Genomic DNA, 17,507 nt, shown 5'->3' with positions numbered 1-17,507 from the left:
ACACTAATATGATGATCCATTCTTCTTAGGTAAAAATAATTCTCCTAAAGTGTGTAAAGAAGTTAACACCAGATACTTAACATAAATAAATAAATAAATATATATATATATATATATATATATATATATAGAGAGAGAGAGAGAGAGAGAGAGAGAGAACATTGGTCCAATATAATTATCAAATTTGTTCTTATCTGGTACAATCACTATAATTTTAAAATGGAACCAATATCTTTAATAGAGAACTCTTATGTGGATAAAGATTTAATCCTAAGCAAGAAAATGCAGGCAGAAAAGACAAATATGAAATTTCTAAACCTCATATACAGTCTAATGAAAAATAAAAGTAACTGATGATGGAGGAGAAGGCTACAAACTAACAGGTTTTTAATACTGTATTCCTATTTTAAGTTACCATAATTTGGGGATGAATATAATGTTGTAAGCCATTATAAAGTCCTGGCTGGGGGGGCTTCCCTGGTGGCGCAGTGGTTAAGAATCCGCCTGCCAGTGCAGGGGACACGGGTTCGAGCCCTGGTCCGGGAAGATCCCACATGCCGTGGAACAACTAAGCCCATGCGCCACAGCTACTGAGCCTGCGCTCTAGAGCCCGTGAGCCACAACTACTGAGCCTGCGAGCCACAACTACTGAAGCCTGTACACCTAGAGCCCGTGCTCCACAACAAGAGAAGCCACCGCAATGAGAAGCCTGCGCACCGCCGCAAAGAGTAGCCCCTGCTCACCGCAACTAGAGAAAGCCCGCATGCAGCAACAAAGACCCAACACAGCCCCCCAGAATAAATAAATAATAAATAAATAAATAAATAAAATAAAAAGTCCTGGCTATTTCTAAACCTGCCCCTAAGAAAGCAGGGATTCCTCAGTTCCCAGGCTCTCTGGCCAGGCTCAGCTCAGTACAACCAACGCCAGGATCAGATTTCGCTCAAATTATAAAATGTAATCTTTCTCTTTCCTCTTCCCTATTTTCCCTGTTTCTTTTCAGGTGAAGGAAATGTTTGCTCCAAGGATCCTAAGTGTATTTGTCTGGTTCCTAAGATAGAGAGACACAGGACTTTTAAAAAAATGACCCAGAAATGACAAAATTTAAATCATTCTAAGGAGGCACATTCAACCCATCCTTTATTATACAACTATATAACCTGGTAAAAAGGATGGTTACTAGAACCAAAACTGAATGAATCAACGAACAACAATCCATCCAGCAAACACTCTAACTTGTACCAAACTACAGTCTACTACCTTCCTAATAAGGCTTGAAGAGCCAGTGATTTCCTTAACTCCATATAATACACCAAGTAATACATTGCTATTTTGTATAATCTCTAACCGCACTGCTCATATCTACAGTTATACAATGTGTAGGGTTCAAAGTCAAACATAGAATACTGCTTAAGCAAGCAAGTAGAGAGCGTTAGTATACATCTCCCAAATTCCTCTCTCTTTGGCTGCCTTCCATATCAGGTAGAACATTACTGTACTCAGACCCTATATATGGGCAACTTTCTCAGTTGGCTTCTCCAAACAGATAATCACGAGGGCCAATCTTCATGGCCATTTGACTGACTCCTTTTTTTTTTTTTTTTAAATTTATTTTTGGCTGCGTTGGGTCTTCGTTGCAGTGCGCGGGCTTTCTCTAGTTGTGGCGAGCGGGGGCTACTCTTCATTGTGGTGCGCAGGCTTCTCATTGCAGTGGCTTCTCTTGTTGCAGAGCATGGGCTCTAGGTGCGCAGGCTTCAGTAGTGTCGCCTGGGCTCAGTAGTTGTGGCACGCAGGCTTAGTTGCTCCGCGGCATGTAGAATCTTCCCTGACCAGGGCTCGAACCCGTGTTCCCTGCATTGGCAGGCAGATTCTTAACCACTGCACCACCAGGGAAGTCCCCTGACTGACTGCTTTTGAATTAGCCTCTTGGCCTGGGGCTGAGCATTTAGTTAGGATCAACACAGACCCCTGTTCCTGCCTTCATGAGGGTTAAAGTTTGGTGTCATTTGGAAAGTTTTACCATTCTTACTTTTGCAATTCTCATAATCCAAAATATGGTTTTAGTTCTAAGCCCTTGTCTTGTAGTATGAAGTTGGAACCTCTGATGAAGCTTCATTGAAATTAAAGGAAAAGTGCCTGGAGATAGCAAGGAGTCAGCACCAACAAATCTTATTTGTTATTTCATTTTACTCTTGCAGCAGCCTTATCAGGCTTAAAGTAGGCAGGTATTATTGACCTCACTTTCCAGGTGAGCGTATATGAAGGGAGGTTATAGATGACTTGATCAGAGTCATAAAAGCTACCGGGGGGTAGAAAAAGGGACTGCAACTTTAGTTCCCTGCCAAGCAGGCTACCAGTGAGTGACATTGCTATTCTTTGCTCCTTTTGAGTAAAAACCTCCTTTGTACTTCCTCCAAAGCGTCCAGCTTTGCCTGAAAAAAAAAATTTTTTTTCGAGTGCATCACATCCCAATGAAAATTAAGCATTATCAGAATTAGTGTTCCTTAAGGCCCCTTTAGTCAGTTGTCTCATCAAATTCCCACTTTAAGACATCTTTTCCAGAGGCTTCACAAGTTCCTGAAACTCTGAACTTAGGGCTGTTTCCTAGAGCTGGTAGTAAAACTTCAAGAACAGAAAAGGGCATATAGATACCTAGAAGTTTACCTAGGTTTGAAAGATCATAATCTTCATAAAAAGATTCGGTCAGACCTACCTACCTGCCCCCATCCAATCTCTCTCTCTAGCCAGTAGATCTCTAGTGTCATCACTAACCTTAATATCTTTACAAATTTATTTCACAGATAAGGTAGTATATTAACATACATTTAACTAAAAATGTTAAATATACCTACATTCTTGCAAGCATATCAAACTGCTTTTATTTGTCTGCATTTTCTGTCCAGATCTTATCTATGTGCATACAAATGCCATATATAGTTTTTAATCATGGCCCATCTTTTATTTTTTTTAATGGATATAAATAATAATACCCTAGCTGACTTAAAACACTCATTTGATTCACTTAAAAGCTTTCGGATTGTTCTAAAAGAAGGAAAATCAAAGACCATCGCTCTATACTTGAACCCTCAACTGAAGAATAAAGTCTTTTTAAGATATTCTTTCCTTCATGGATTAGAGGGAATAGAAGAGAGAGGTGCATCAGTTTTTGCATTTAGCCATGGGAAGTACTTTAAGGTGAGATTACACGTGGAAGTAGAACAAGAAAAAAAAAAAATCCTTGGGGAAGAAAGGGAATAAATGACTCATTAAAAATTATTCTAAAAATTTTTTTTAAAAAAGGAAAGATCAATTTAAGTGCTCTCTTACAACACAGATAATCTTATAAAAATGACAAATATAGTAGAGCATAATATTATTTTCATCAGAATATATACTTTTGAACATTTGTTGTCTTGTAATAAATTACCTATGTAGCTCCATGATGAAAATAGCCATTTAACAGAAAAAAAAAAGTCATGTTGGACACGAAAGGATACCAGAACACAGGGTGCTGATGACTTTTTCACAATCTATTTTTATCCCCTGAGGTTTCTCTCTCCTTTTAGTTGACCATTCTCTCCATTAAGAAACTTAGATAAGATGTACATTCAAGAAGTAAATACGGTTAGCTCAGTGCTGCCAAAGCATATGTCTTGAATCTTCAGAGTCTAAAACCTTCCCCATAAAATGCCTAACGTAATGGTGAGTAAAGAGGAAAGGCTCGCTGAGTTGTGGATTCTATGCTCGTTCATTATATGTAACTCACTCCCACACTCTAGTCTCAAGTGCGCTAGATTTTAGATTTGTTCCTCCAAAAGACTGCATATGACTAACCTCTGAGGTTCTTCACAGCCCTTCAGGCCACTCCAAACACACCTGGTAAAATCAAGAATTGGAAGATTGACTGGGACCTTGCTACTCAAAGTGGAGTTCAGGGACCGCCAGCATCGGTAGCCCCTGAGAGCCTGTTAGAAATGCAACATCTTAGGCTCACTGCTGACCTCCTGAGTCTGAACCTGCATTTTAACAAGATGCCTGGTGACTGATATGCTCATGAGAGTTTGAGAAACATGTGGCTAAAACACATCCCAATGTCTTAGGATTTGCAGATCTGGAACCCGCTTCCACGCTCTGGCTGGAACTATGTAAGTAGTTCCTAGTCCTTATGGAAGGATTCTTCCTTGAGTTTCCCTATTGAATGGAGACAAAGGAGTGAGGGATTTCTTGAGACCTGGTACAATCTCATATTGGTCTGTATTTATAGCAAATTTAGGGGGCTAATGTTTACCTGACTTGACAACAAAGACCAAAATAATAACTGCTATTATAATAATAATTCAGAATTTCTAGGTAACAGTGTTATTAGTCCAACAGTCTGGAGATGACTATTCACCATTCCAAATTTGTCCCTAATTTGTATATTTGCCTGGTGGTTTGTTTTAAGTTTTTGTTGAGCAAGTGACATGGATGGTTTATTTTCAGGAGTAGAAGTCTGAACACTTCTGCCCACTGCGTCTTGGTGTGGGAGTTGCCAAGGAAAACAAAATACAGTCAAAGCACCGGATGGAACAACGCTTTACTCACATGAAGGAGACAGAGCAAGATGGGCTTCAGTAGAGGGCGTCGGTCTCCCATGGCCAGTGGTTGCCCCCTGGCAGCATATGCAGGGCAGTTGGCTCTCATGCCCCGCTCCTGAGCTGTGTACCAGAAGGACCCCATCCCCTTCCCATACGGGACAGTAGAGCAGTGGGGTTGGCCAAGTGCCGTATGACACACATGCTGAAGCAGAACAAAGGAGTACATATTGAGTCTGAAACAGAGAAAGATGTTCCCACACAGGGTGACAAAGGCAGCACAGGCTGTAAGGACTCTACCTCTTTGGAAGGCAGTGTTCCAGGCTTACTGGGGCCGAGCGGGGGTTGAGAAACTGCACACAAGAGACCCCTTTCCCAACAGTTTTAATTTTAGTATCCCTCCACCTTAGATTAAGTTTGTATAAAGCTATTTCATGTAACAGTAACCTAAATGGAGAAGGTTCACAAACTGAGATCAATCCCATTTTCCGTCATTACATTGGCCTGGGGATACTATTCCTGTTTCTCTTGAATGCTGACCCAAGAACCACAGCCTTTGAAGATACTTTTTAGGAGATCAGAAAGTGCCATTAATAACTGCCTGAGTACCTACTGTGAGCCTTATGGTGGCACTCACAAGTGAATTACATCGTACACATCATTCCTAGATCAACTGTTAGGTTTTGTTTCTGATCTTTGTTCCACTGAGTGGCTGAGCTAGAAGAGTACATGCTGTTCCTTGGCATCATGAAATATTTTTATAGAATTTCCAGTGAACAGGATCCCAGGGCTCCTGGGCTGTTGCTAATGAACTGGACCCATGATGGCCTAACCATGTAACCACGGTGGTACTGAATGGCTACACCCTTAGTACACGTGGTCAGGAAAAATAAAAACAAACTGACAATTTGTGATGCTTACATTTAGATGTAACAAATCTTGTCAGATTGCTCTTCCTTTTCACACTCTATAGGGACTCTGAGGATAATGTGTTTTGTGATGTACCGCAACTTTGTTGATGGTATCCTTCATTGAACAGAAATCATTAATTTTGTTGTAATAAAATGTATCAGTTAAGTTTGTTTTGAAGTTGTGTTTAATAATTCCTTTTCCAAGGATGTTCCAAAGACGTTCTCCTGTATCATTTTCTATTCACTTTATAGTTTTGCCTTTCAAATTTAGATATTTAATCCATCCAGAGCCCTTTTGTATGGTGTCATGTAGAAATAATTTAATTTTCTTCATATAGTAAATTGTTTTTTTTCTAACAGCCTGTAGTAAGTAATCTGTCCTTTCTCCATTGATTTGTGGTACTATTTTTATGGTATACTTGGTTCCCATCTACACACAAATCTATCTCAAAGCTCTCTCTTCTGCTCCATGGGGCTATTTATCTATTCTTTAGCCACTATCACCATTTTAAAGTTTATTTAAATGACTTTAGATAAAGGTATGAGGTATGTCTTGATATCTGAAACTTTACTGAATAAAGGATGTTCCTTTCCTATTATTAATTTGCTCAGAGTTTTTTCCCCTTAATTATAGTTACTGAGTTTCATATTTTCCTGCATCCTTTGATGATTATATAGATTTTCCTCTTCTGATCTGTTGAATTGTATTAATTGATTGTTTACTGTTATTCCACTCATATTCCTGGTATATAGTCAACTTTGTCATCTTCTTTGTATGCTGCTGGATTCAGTTTGTTAATATTTTGTTTGATGTTTTTGACATCTTATTCATGAGTAACACTGCCTGTCATTTTCCTTTCCTAAGCTGTCTTTATCTGGTTTCACTTTTAAGCTTATACTAGTCGAACAGAATGAATTGGAGACTATTTCCAGAGGAGGTTTTATAAGTTTGAAATGATATATTCCTTTCAAATTCGGTAGAATTTGCTTTTAAATTGGCCCAATGTAGACATTTTTCTTTTTTTGTGGCAGCCCCACGTGGCTTGTGGGATCTTAGTTCCCACACCAGGGATTGAACCTGGGCCCTGGGCAGTGAAAGCACGGAGTCCTAACCACTGGACCACCAGGGAATTCCGACATTTTTCTTTCTTAAATATATATTTATATATTTATATATATTTATTTATATATTTCATATATAAATATATTTATATATTTCATATATATATGTGTGTATGTTTACTGAACTATAACATACATCCCCAAAAGTGCAAATGACATAAAAGTATACCTTGATTTTCACAAAGTAATTTTACTATGTAATCACTACATTGATCAAAAAATAGAGTACTGGACTTCCCTGGTGGCACAGTGGTTAAGAATCCACCTGCCAGTGCAGGGGACAGGGGTTCAATCCCTGGTCCGGGAAGATCCCACATGTCACGGAGCAACTAAGCCGGTGTGCCACAACTACTGAGCCTGCGCTCTAGAGCCCGCGCGCGACAACTACTGAAGTCCATGCTTTGCAACAAGAGAAGCCACTGCAATGAGAAGCCCACGCACTGCAACGAAGAGTAGCCCCTGCTCACCACTACTAGAGAAAGCCTGCGCGTGGCAACGAAGACCCAACGCAGCCAAAAATATTCACTAATTAATTTTTTAAAAAAGCTTAAAAAAAAAAAAAGAAATAGAGTACTGATCACCCATTTCCAATTTACTTGCTATTACTATCTTTTAAAACTCCTGATTAGACATTAATGGTATTGGTTTTTTTAATGTACAGAATGTATTTATATTAATTTGTATTTAATGTACAGAATGTATTTATATTAATTTGTATTGATTTCTTTACTCATCAACCATTTTTTTTTAACTTTTATGGAGTATAGTTGATTTACAATATTGTGTTAGTTTCAGGTGTACAGCTAAGTGAATCAGTTATATATATACATATATCCACTTTTTTTTTTTTTTAAGATTCTTTTCCCTTATAGGCCATTACAGAGTACTGAGTAGAGTTCCCTGTGCTATACAGCAGGTTCTTATTAGTTATCTATTTTATATATAGTAGTGCATATATGTCAATTCCACTCTCCCAATTTATCCCTCCCCCCCCTTTTCCCCTGGTAACCATAAGTTTGTTTTCTACATCCGTGACTCTACTTCTGTTTTGTAAATAAGTTCACTTTTACCCATTTTTTAATCACTTATCCACATATAAGTGATATCATATGATATTTGTCTTTCTGTGTCTGACTTACTCACTCAGTATGACAATCTCCAGGTCCATCCATGTTGCTGCAAATGGCATGATTTTGTTCTTTTTTTATGGCTGAGTAATATTCCATTGTCTATTTGTACCACATCTTCCTTATTAATTCCTCTGTTGATGGACATTTAGGTTGCTTCCATGTCTTGGCTCTTGTAAATAGTGCTGCAATGAACATTGGGGTGCATGTATCTTTTTTAATTATGGTTTTCTCCAGGTATATGCCCGGGAGTGGGATTGCTGGGTCATATGGTAGTTCTATTTTTAGGTTTCTAAGGAACCTCCATACTGTTCACCATAGTGGTGGCACAAATTTACATTCCCACCAACAGTGTAGGAGGGTTCCTCATAAACCAGTTTTATATTTCAGACTTTCATTTTTGGAAGTCTTCTTCTTTTTTTTGAAAGTATATGGTCTATGGATTTTTTTGTTGTTGTTGTTTTAGTATCTGTTACAGATAATCTCTCTGGCTTTAGTTAATATGAAAATGTTTTATTTTGCCCTCATTTTTGAAAGATAAGTTTGATGGTACATAATTCTTAGTTGGCACTTATTTTTCTCTCAGACTTTGAAGTTGTTTATTGTCATCCCTCTTAACATTGTTGCTTTGAGAAGTCTGCAGTATATTTAATTGTCTTTCCTTCAGAAGTGATCTGCCTTTTCTTCATGGTTGCTTTAGAGATTTTTTCTTTGACTTTCTATTCTGCAATTTCCCTACATGTGGATTTCTTTTTATTCATCCTGCTTGAGATTCACTGTGGTTCTTAAATTTGTAAATAAATGACTTTTATCATTTCTAGAAAATTGTTTCCCATTACCTACTTGAATACTGCCTTTCTCTCATTTTCTCTTTTCTCTCCTCTAGGGATTTTGATTCAGTGTCTGTTGTACCTCCTCATTCTAGATTTCATGTCTCTTATTTCTTTGTCATCTTTGGGTTTCTCCATCTTCTAGTTTCTACGCTGAAATCTGGGTAATTTTTTCAGAAATATTTTCCAGTTAACTAATTCTCTCACCTGTGTCTAGTTAACTTCTTAATCTATCTTGAAATGTAGATTGAAATATCCATGATTATATTTTTCATTTTTCAATGTTGTTTCTTATTCTTTTTTTACATCTACTTTAATACTCCCTTACTATTTCTTCACTTTTAAAATTTGGCCTTCTTTCAATGTGATCATACTTTTAACCATGTCTTACACAGTTATTTTAAACTCAGAATCTGATAATTCCCATACAGGCATACCTCATTTTATTGTACTTTGCAGATATTGCTTTTTTTACAAATTGAAGGTTTGTGGCAACCCTGCATCCAGCAAGTCTATCAGTGTCATTTTTTCCAACAGCATTTGCTCACTTTGTGTTTCTGTGTCACATTTTGGTGAATTTTGCAATACTTCAAACTTTTTCACTATTATTCTGTTTGTTATGGTGATCTGTGATCTTTTTTTTTTTTAATTAATTTATTTTTGGCTGCATCGGGTCTTTGTTGCTGCGTGCGGGCTTTCTCTAGTTGCAGTGAGCAGGGGCTACTCTTCGTCACAATGCACGGGCTTCTTATTGTGGTGGCTTCTCTTGTTGCAGAGCATGGGCTCTAGGCGTGCAGGCTTCAGTAGTTGTGGCTTGAGGGCTCAGTAGCTGTGGCTTGTGGGCTCTAGAGCGCAGGCTCAGTAGTTGTGGCGCACGGGCTTAGTTGCTCTGCGGCATGCGGGATCCTCCAGGACCAGGGCTCGAACCCGTGTCCCCTGCATTGGCAGGCGGATTCTTAACCACCACGCCACCAGAGAAGTCCCTGATCAGTGATCTTTGATGCTACTGTTATGACTTGATGAAACCTCAGATGATGGTTAGCATTTTTTTAGCAATAAAGTACTATTTAATTAAGGTATATACATTGCTGTTTTTAGATATAATGCTATTGCACACTTAATGGGCTACAGTATAGTGTAAACATAACTTTTATATGCACTGGGAAACCAAAAAATTTGTGTGACTTGCTTTATTGCGATATTCACTTTATTGTGGTGGTCTGGAACCGAACTCACAATATCTGGGGTATGCCTGGAGTTGGAATCCTCAGAGGCCTAAATCTGTTATTTACTGTTTCTGCTGACTTTTACTGAACAGGTGATTCCTGTATGCTTGGTGATTTTTTTCAAAAAATCTTTATGCCAAGGGCCACAGGTTTAGCCTAATAATCATAGTAATGTTATTTACAGTTGCCCTAAGGAAAGCACATGTTTTCCTTTGTTTTCTGCTCATCAATCAGCTTTCAACTCACTAGGCCTTTTAATATCTTTATTTTCCTTGGTTCCTAGTCTATTAGTTGAAATAACTTCTTCACAGTATAAAACATAGAACTGTTTCCTCTTCCTCACAGGATAAGACCTTGTTTTGTTTTGATTATATCAGAGCTCTCCAACCTTGGATTAAGAGAGGCTACTTTCCCTTTCCTCTGGAGAAGAGAATTGGACTCACAGGGCGATGAAGCCCTGAGGAAATGTTAATCAAGGCCCTGAAAGTAGCTGTTCGGAATAGGGTACCCTGATAGAAAAATCTCAAAGCAAAATTGATATCAATCAGGGTTCTTGGCCTCCTTAATCAATAGAAATTAGTAAGAGGCCAGACAAGAAATTCAGGCAAGGCTTTACTGGGGCCCCTGCTGCAGCAAGGGGGGAGTAAAAACAAGTAACAGGTTCCCTTGCTCACTCCCCAAGGGGAGTGAGCCTAATATGTTCCTTATATGGGGTGAGGGTAGAGGTGTGTCCAGGGGTTGGGCCTGAGGGGTGGCTTAGGTAGTTTGCCCACCCCTTTGGTGGTGCTGTGTGCAGGGGGCGTGCACTGTTCCCTGCTTTTGCTCCCAGCTCCTCAGAAGTGGCAGTTGGGTTTCCGGTCCTTTCGTATCTTCTTGTCAATAATTTGCCCCACTTTACAGGCAAGCAGTTATTTTTAGTCCCTTATAGTTTCTTTGTATTTTGTTGCTTGAGGAGATGTTTGTCCAGGTGCAAGCACTGCAGCAAAGTGTCCCAGGTCCCAGCCTGTCTCAAAATCTCACAGTGGAGCAAGGCAAAAGTACCTCCACTGATGATAACCTAATTTCTGCTAAGCCTCTTTATAAGCCAAAAAGAAGCAGGTTTAAGAGAAAGATGGAGTGGTGAGACTACAGCAACATTTACAGTGCTCATTTCTGGTAGGAGCTGCTGTCTTCCATCAAGTAAAACAACACTAGGTTGTTTTTGTTACTGTATTTTATTTATTTATTTTTTGCCACGCCACAGGGCTTGCAGGATCTTAGTTCCCTGACCAGTGATCAAATCTGGGCCACGCGGGCCACAGCAGTGAAAGCGCTGAGTCCTAACCACTGGACCGCCAGGGAATTCCCATGTTACTGTTTCTGTTGATGAGCCAAACGTGAGAGGGAAATTAAGGCAAGGGTAATCGCTAATGATATTTGATCTTTTGTTTCAGATGTCTGTTTATTGTGATAAGCATGCATACAAGAATGAAAAGGAAAATCCTATCCCAGACTGCAAACACAGCTTGAAAGAATTTAGAGAGATTGACACCCCAGCCATCTCTGGAGAGACTGACTTGATGGACACAAGAGACTGGTAGTTGACAAGTCTATTTAGGATCATTGAAATATACCAGGGCTTATGTAATACAGATCCTCTTTAGCTATTTATTCATTCTGTTGCAGTGGTCCCAGTAATGTCAAATCCTCCTGGGTATTGTCAGTTGCTACCACTACAACACGTTTTGGTTCTATAACAAGGTCAGAGAAACGAAAATATCTGTGCCCTTTAAGGCTTTTATTGAGGAACTATGCCGTCCTCTCGCTTATAACTCTTTTTTCCCCCTCCATGTCAGCGGTATCCAATGAGTTTTGTTGAGTCCTTATTGTTAACAGTAACAGCTGACATTAACAGAGTCCTTATCCCAGGCTTGATACGATGAATGGGGATTCAGCAGTGAACAAGCCAAGCACACTCCTTGACTCAAAGTGCTCAAAGTAAAAATGGTTGCCCCAATCTTACCATAAAATACTTACTACCTTTGAGAAATCAGACTGAACCTTAACTGAGGGGTAAGAGAAAAGTTAGTATGGTAAATATAACACTTTATCATGAATTTCCAAGACACCTAAGTATAGTAGATATCTGCTAGGTTGCCTCAATCAATCTGCACCCACTCCTAGGTATTCTTGCAATGGCCCACTTTCATCTATACAGTTCAAATAGCATACATGCTTATACAAATCTGGTGCTTCTGTCGGGGGGTACCCGGCTCAAGCAGTTTCTGAGAATTCGGAATTGGGACCAAGAGATTATATTCTCGTTCTAGAAAAGAAGAGAAGTAAATCTTAGAGAAAATGGCTGCCATGTTCTGCTTATGTGGACAGATTAGCAGAGAAAGCTGCTATGCAGTGAAAAGGAAAAGTTGACACCCAGAAACGGCAGAGATGAGATACGCTGAGATTGCTGAGGAATTTGAGCCCCTAATTCCAGTTTATTCCTACAGCTGTAATAGGGAAGAACAAATATGACTCCATATTAGACCTGTTTCTTTTACTTTAACCTGTGCATTCTATTGCTTTTGCTTTGAGTTGAGAATGTTGCCTATAGCCTGAAATATACAGAATAGCCCATTCTCAAGGCTCTGACCTTTAAGGGTGTAACACATTTCCATTCATATAGAGATAAAAAGTTGCAGAACAGAGAGTAACATTTATCCTGTTGGAGGTTTACATGAACATCCTGACCTAACCTGCATGGACAGTTGCAAGAACAAAGGATTCCAACACCAAGAAGTTTGCAGCAACCAACCATGCCCCTCCCTCATCTTTGCCTTTAAAAATGCTTTGCTGAAACCCTTTGGGGAGTTCGGAGTTTTGGAGGCATGAGCCACCTGTTCTCCTTGCATGGCCCTGCAATAAACATTTCTCTGCTTCAAACTCTGTCATTTCGGTATCGTTTGGCCTCAACTGTGCATCAAACGCATGAACTTGTGTTCGGTAACACAGCCTGGCTTCTTTCTTGCTCCTGTGGCCCCCGAGTCACTCCTGCATCCTTATAGCACATTGCTCCTTTCTGCTTAAACTAGTCCGGGCGGATTTCTATTAATTTTTCACTAAGTTGTAAATTTGCAATAGATCAGTACAGCTATAGGGAATGTTTTTCTGTTTGCTAAAGGCTGAAAAGAAAGATGAAAACTAGAAACATTTGCTTTTTGATCAGCTCTGGGCTTTCTAAGAGCCATCAGCAGGGTAAGTAGTTTTGGCAAAACTTACTGTGCTTCATGGGTCAATTTGACCTTTGCAACTGTTCCTTTTCTGCCTCAATCCATTTGTATGCCCACCAGATGAGTCCCAATTCTGAGAGAACCTGAAGAAGTATAGTAGGGAGTCTCTAATCATTTATTGGTTAACAAACAATACACTTTGGGTTAATTATACTTATGCTGTGATTTTACCTTTTACTTCTTGAATCTGAACCAGCAATAGTATAGAATACTTTTCCCTCAGTACTTTCCTGGTACCTGGAGCACCAGAAAAATCATTCATGGGTTACTTTCACCATTTGTCTCTGATACATTGTTTTAATTATGCTAACCAGAAACTATGGTCTTATCCTCAGCCAGGGCAATTGTATTATCCTTACTGCTCACAAGGTTACTTTTGTAACTGAGGATTGTACAATGTTTATTCAGCATGGATTAAAAAGTACTTGACATAAAGTCTACAGTGTTATTCATTCATTCAACAAATATTTATTGAGTGACTACTAGGGGTGCAGAGGACGAATCAAATAAATATTCCCACCGGCATGGAGCTTACACTCCAGCTGAAAAGGAAAGAAATAAGCAAGATAAGTAAACTAGTATTTTCAAATAGTGCTAAGGAGAAAATAAAACAGAGGAAAGAGAGGAAGTACCAGGGAAAGGGGGATTACAATTCTAGATATGGAAAGCTCACCAAGAAGTTGAATTTTGAGTGCAGATCTGGAGAAGGTGAAGGAGTGAGTTACATAGATATTTGGAGGAGAGTATGCCAGGCAGAGACCAACAGTTGCAAAGGCCTTTGGTGGAAGCTTGCTCACTATGTCTGAAGAACAGCAAGGAGGCAAATATGGCTGAAGATGAATGAGCCAAGGAGAAAGTAAGTGGAGATGAGGTTAAAGAAATAATGCAGGCAGATTACATAGGGCCTCATAGGTCACTGTGAAAACTTGGGCTTTTATGAGAAGTGAAAAGGGAGTCATTGAAGGCTGAGGAATGACATGATTGGTGTATGCTTTAACACGAGTGCTACAGTTGTTTTGTTGAGGAAAAAATTAAAGCAGGGCAAGGAAAGAAGTAAGAACAATTAGGAGGCTGTTACAGTAATCCACATGAGAAATGATAGTGACTTGAACTTGGGTGGTGTAGTGGAAATGGTGACAAGTGATCAGATTCTGGATGTATTTTGAAGAGAGAGCCAGCAGGATTTGCTATTGGATCAGATTGGAGTGAGAGAGAAAAAGACAATAAAACGCCAAGGATTTTGGCCTGAATAACGGGAAGAAGGGAGTTGCCATTTACTGAGATGGGGACGATGGCAAGAGGAGCATCCCAGGGCAGGGATGCTTGTCAGACACCAAAGTGAATGTGTCAAGTCGGCAGGTGGACATGAGTCTGGAGCTGAATGCAGAGATCCGGGCTGGAGACAGAAATTGGGGGTCACTGTCATTTGATGGCATGTAAAGTGACGAGGAAATCTCCAAGGGGGTGAAAATAAATAATAAAAAAGAAGAGCATGTTTAGAGGTTGTGGGGATGAGGAAGAACCAGCAAAGGAGACAGAGGGAGGAAAACCAGGGCTGTGGTATTCTGGAAGCCAAGTGAAGAATGTGTTTCAAGGGGAGAGCGATCAGCGGTACTGCTTTAGGTCACGTATGTGAGAACTGAGATGTGACCTCTGGATACAGCAATCTAGAAGTCTGTGGTGAGCTCTGATAAGGGCAGTTTTGGTGGAGTAGTGAGGACAAAAACTTAATGGGTGTGGATCAATGAGAAAATAGAATGAGCAGAATTGGACACAAGTGAATATAGAGAACTATGTCATGAAGCATTCTGTAAAAAGAAAGGTGTGTCAGAAATAGGGTCAAGAAAGTGTTCTTAAAGGCTGGGCGTAATTACAACAGGTTTTTATATACTGATGGAGGAAGGCTGCAGGGTGGCAAGTTGACACGCCGGAAACAGAGGAGAGAACTGTTAGGGCAACGCTCTTAAATTGGCCAAAGGAATAGAGCTAGTGTGTAAGGGGAGGGTGGGCAATGAGGAAAGGTAGATGCAGGCCGGGTACATGTGGTGGTAGGAGATATATGCCTATCCTTTGGTTTCTGTATGCTTTTTGCAAATGAAACAAAATTTTTGGTTATCATACTCATATATAATGATAGTGATGGGTGACATACTCACTTTGGGATGACAAGATTATCTTTAAAATCTGAAAAGTCCGAATGTTGCTAATGCTGTTGCTGTGAACATTGAGAGAAATGGTCTGCTAATATTCCAAGACAGTCTGGTGTCCTTTCTCCCAAATAGTTCTTTCTGACACGGCTATGTGGATGTTTTAAAGTGTTTCCTTGATAATCAGCTCTATTAAAATAACCCCACGATAATTAGCCCCCTTCATCTAAACACCAGCTATTTTTTTAGTTTGGATCTTTGAGTCATAAGGTTTTTCTTGTTATTTTTTTTTTTTCCTCAAAGTATCCTACATTCCTGTTTCCTGGGCATTATTATAGGTAGTCTAGTATCGACATACATACACTACCGAATGTAAAATAGTTAGCTAGTGGGAAGCAGCAGCATAGCACAGGGAGATCAGCTCGGTGCTTCGTGACCACCTAGAGGGGTGGGGTAGGGAGGGGGGTGGGAGGGAGGGAGGCTCAAGAGGGAGGGGATATATGTATACATATGGCTGATTCACTTTGTTGTACAAAAGAAACTAACACAGTATTGTGAATCAATTATACTCCAATAAAGATCTATTAAAAAAAATTAGTAAAATATGGCTGCTGACTGCTCCATTCACTGAATTTGCAACTTATAGCTACTTTCCAGTTCAAACTATTAAATGTGGGTACATGGGATAATGGGTCATTTACTGAGTTGCTGATACTGATGCTCATACTGAAAATCCGAGGGATCATTCTAAAATGTTTAAAATATGTTAGAAGAAGGCTTTTTGTTGGTTGGTTAGTTGGTTGGTTGGTTGACAAAAGGCTTGACAGAGCTCTCTGTTTTCTAGGTGGGATCACTGAGAGTCGAGATTGAAAAACTCTTAAAAATCATCTGGTCCGGGGCTTCCCTGGTGGCGCAGTGGTTGAGAATCTGCCTGCCAGTGCAGGGGACACGGGTTAGAGCCCTGGTCTGGGAAGATCCCACATGCCACGGAGCAACTGGGCCGGTGAGCCACAATTACTGAGCCTGCGCGTCTAGAGCCTGTGGTCCGCAACAAGAGAGGCCGCGATAATGAGAGGCCCACGCACCGCGATGAAGAGTGGCCCCCACTTGCCACAGCTAGAGAAAGCCCTTGCACAGAAACGAAGACCCAACACAGCCATGAATAAATAAAAATTAAAAAAAAAAAAAAGAATCTCAGTTCTGTAAGTAAACTAATCAGAACATGTGGTTAAAAAAAAAAAAATCATCTGGTCCAATCATTCATTTGATGCTTAAACTCCCCTATAACACCTCTGCTGAATGTGTGTGGACACTTTCCTGAGCTCTAGTGCCAGGGAACTGACTACTTCACTCCTCTGTGTCATAGAAATTAACAAGCAAGGACACATTCGTAAGTTTCTACTTAAAATGATGAATTGTATGAAACTTTTCAGGACAGGCAAGAGATTTTTCAGTTGTTACTCAAAGAATTATAAGTCAGAATTATGCTTTTACATAGATACAAAATGGGGAAATGCGGGTAGCATAAGAACCTTATGCAACAGGCTGAGCTGCAAAGGATCCCAAGCTAATTCTTGTCTGAAGCACTAGTCGCTTCACAGGTGAGGGTGGAGGATGATATCCCAAAGCTATCCTGGATCTTAATTTTCTTCCCTAACCTTGACAGCGTGGCAGCCACTTTTCTTGTCTCTGACTTAGCTCAGGGTACCTGGTTTTACTGCAAGATTTAAAATACCACCCTTCTGGTCATCGTTTTGGTCAGAAGATCGAGTTCATAATCATTAATGTTTAATAAGATAACTGGACACACCTATGCATTTTGTTTTCTCTTAAAAGCACATAATGCAGACAGAGTGAAATCATTACAGGTTAATGATTCTGATGTTTCACTTTTGTTTTAATCTACCTGTTAGAATTAATTCCAGCTGAAGTATTGTCCATTTTTGACATAAACCTCAGGATAGTAAGTTTACTAAAAAACTGATTTCACTGGGGAGAGAGGAATGAATAGGTGGAGAATAGGGGATTTTAAGGGCCACCAAATGATGGATACATGTCATTATACATTTATCAAAACTCACAGAATGTGCAACACCGACTGAAGCCTAATATAAATTACGGACTTTGGGTAATAACGATGTGTCGGTGTTGGTTCATTGATTGTAACAAATGTACCACTGTGGTGGGTGATGTTGACAGCAGGGTGGGCTGTGCTTTTAGGGGGCGGGGGAATAAGGGAACTCTACTTGCTGCTCAGTTTTGCTGTAAACCTAAAACTATTCTAAAAAAATTAAGTCTATTAAA

The 17,507-nt window shown here is 39.7% G+C and overlaps 1 long non-coding RNA gene across 4 annotated transcripts in view; it reads left to right on the top strand.

The window, feature by feature from the left end:
* LOC132350403 (uncharacterized) overlaps positions 1-17,032 on the top strand; it is a 46,080-nt gene extending 29,048 nt beyond the window's left edge. The window contains exons 3-4 of one of the 4 annotated variants that reach the window (XR_009497930.1): positions 3,853-4,145; positions 4,483-5,552. This is a non-coding gene — a long non-coding RNA (uncharacterized LOC132350403). Of the gene's footprint in view, positions 1-3,852; positions 4,146-4,482; positions 5,553-11,223; positions 11,477-16,047 lie in introns of those variants that run through there. The other 3 variants (XR_009497928.1, XR_009497929.1, XR_009497931.1) reach the window with 3 other exon arrangements.
* The last annotated feature ends 475 nt before the right edge of the window (positions 17,033-17,507 follow it).

Source organism: Balaenoptera ricei, chromosome 16 (genome assembly GCF_028023285.1).
Source record: "Balaenoptera ricei isolate mBalRic1 chromosome 16, mBalRic1.hap2, whole genome shotgun sequence".
Lineage (NCBI taxonomy): Eukaryota > Metazoa > Chordata > Mammalia > Artiodactyla > Balaenopteridae > Balaenoptera > Balaenoptera ricei.
The sequence above is the reverse complement of the archived record's forward strand: the minus strand, read 5'-3'. Positions and strand labels throughout refer to the sequence as shown.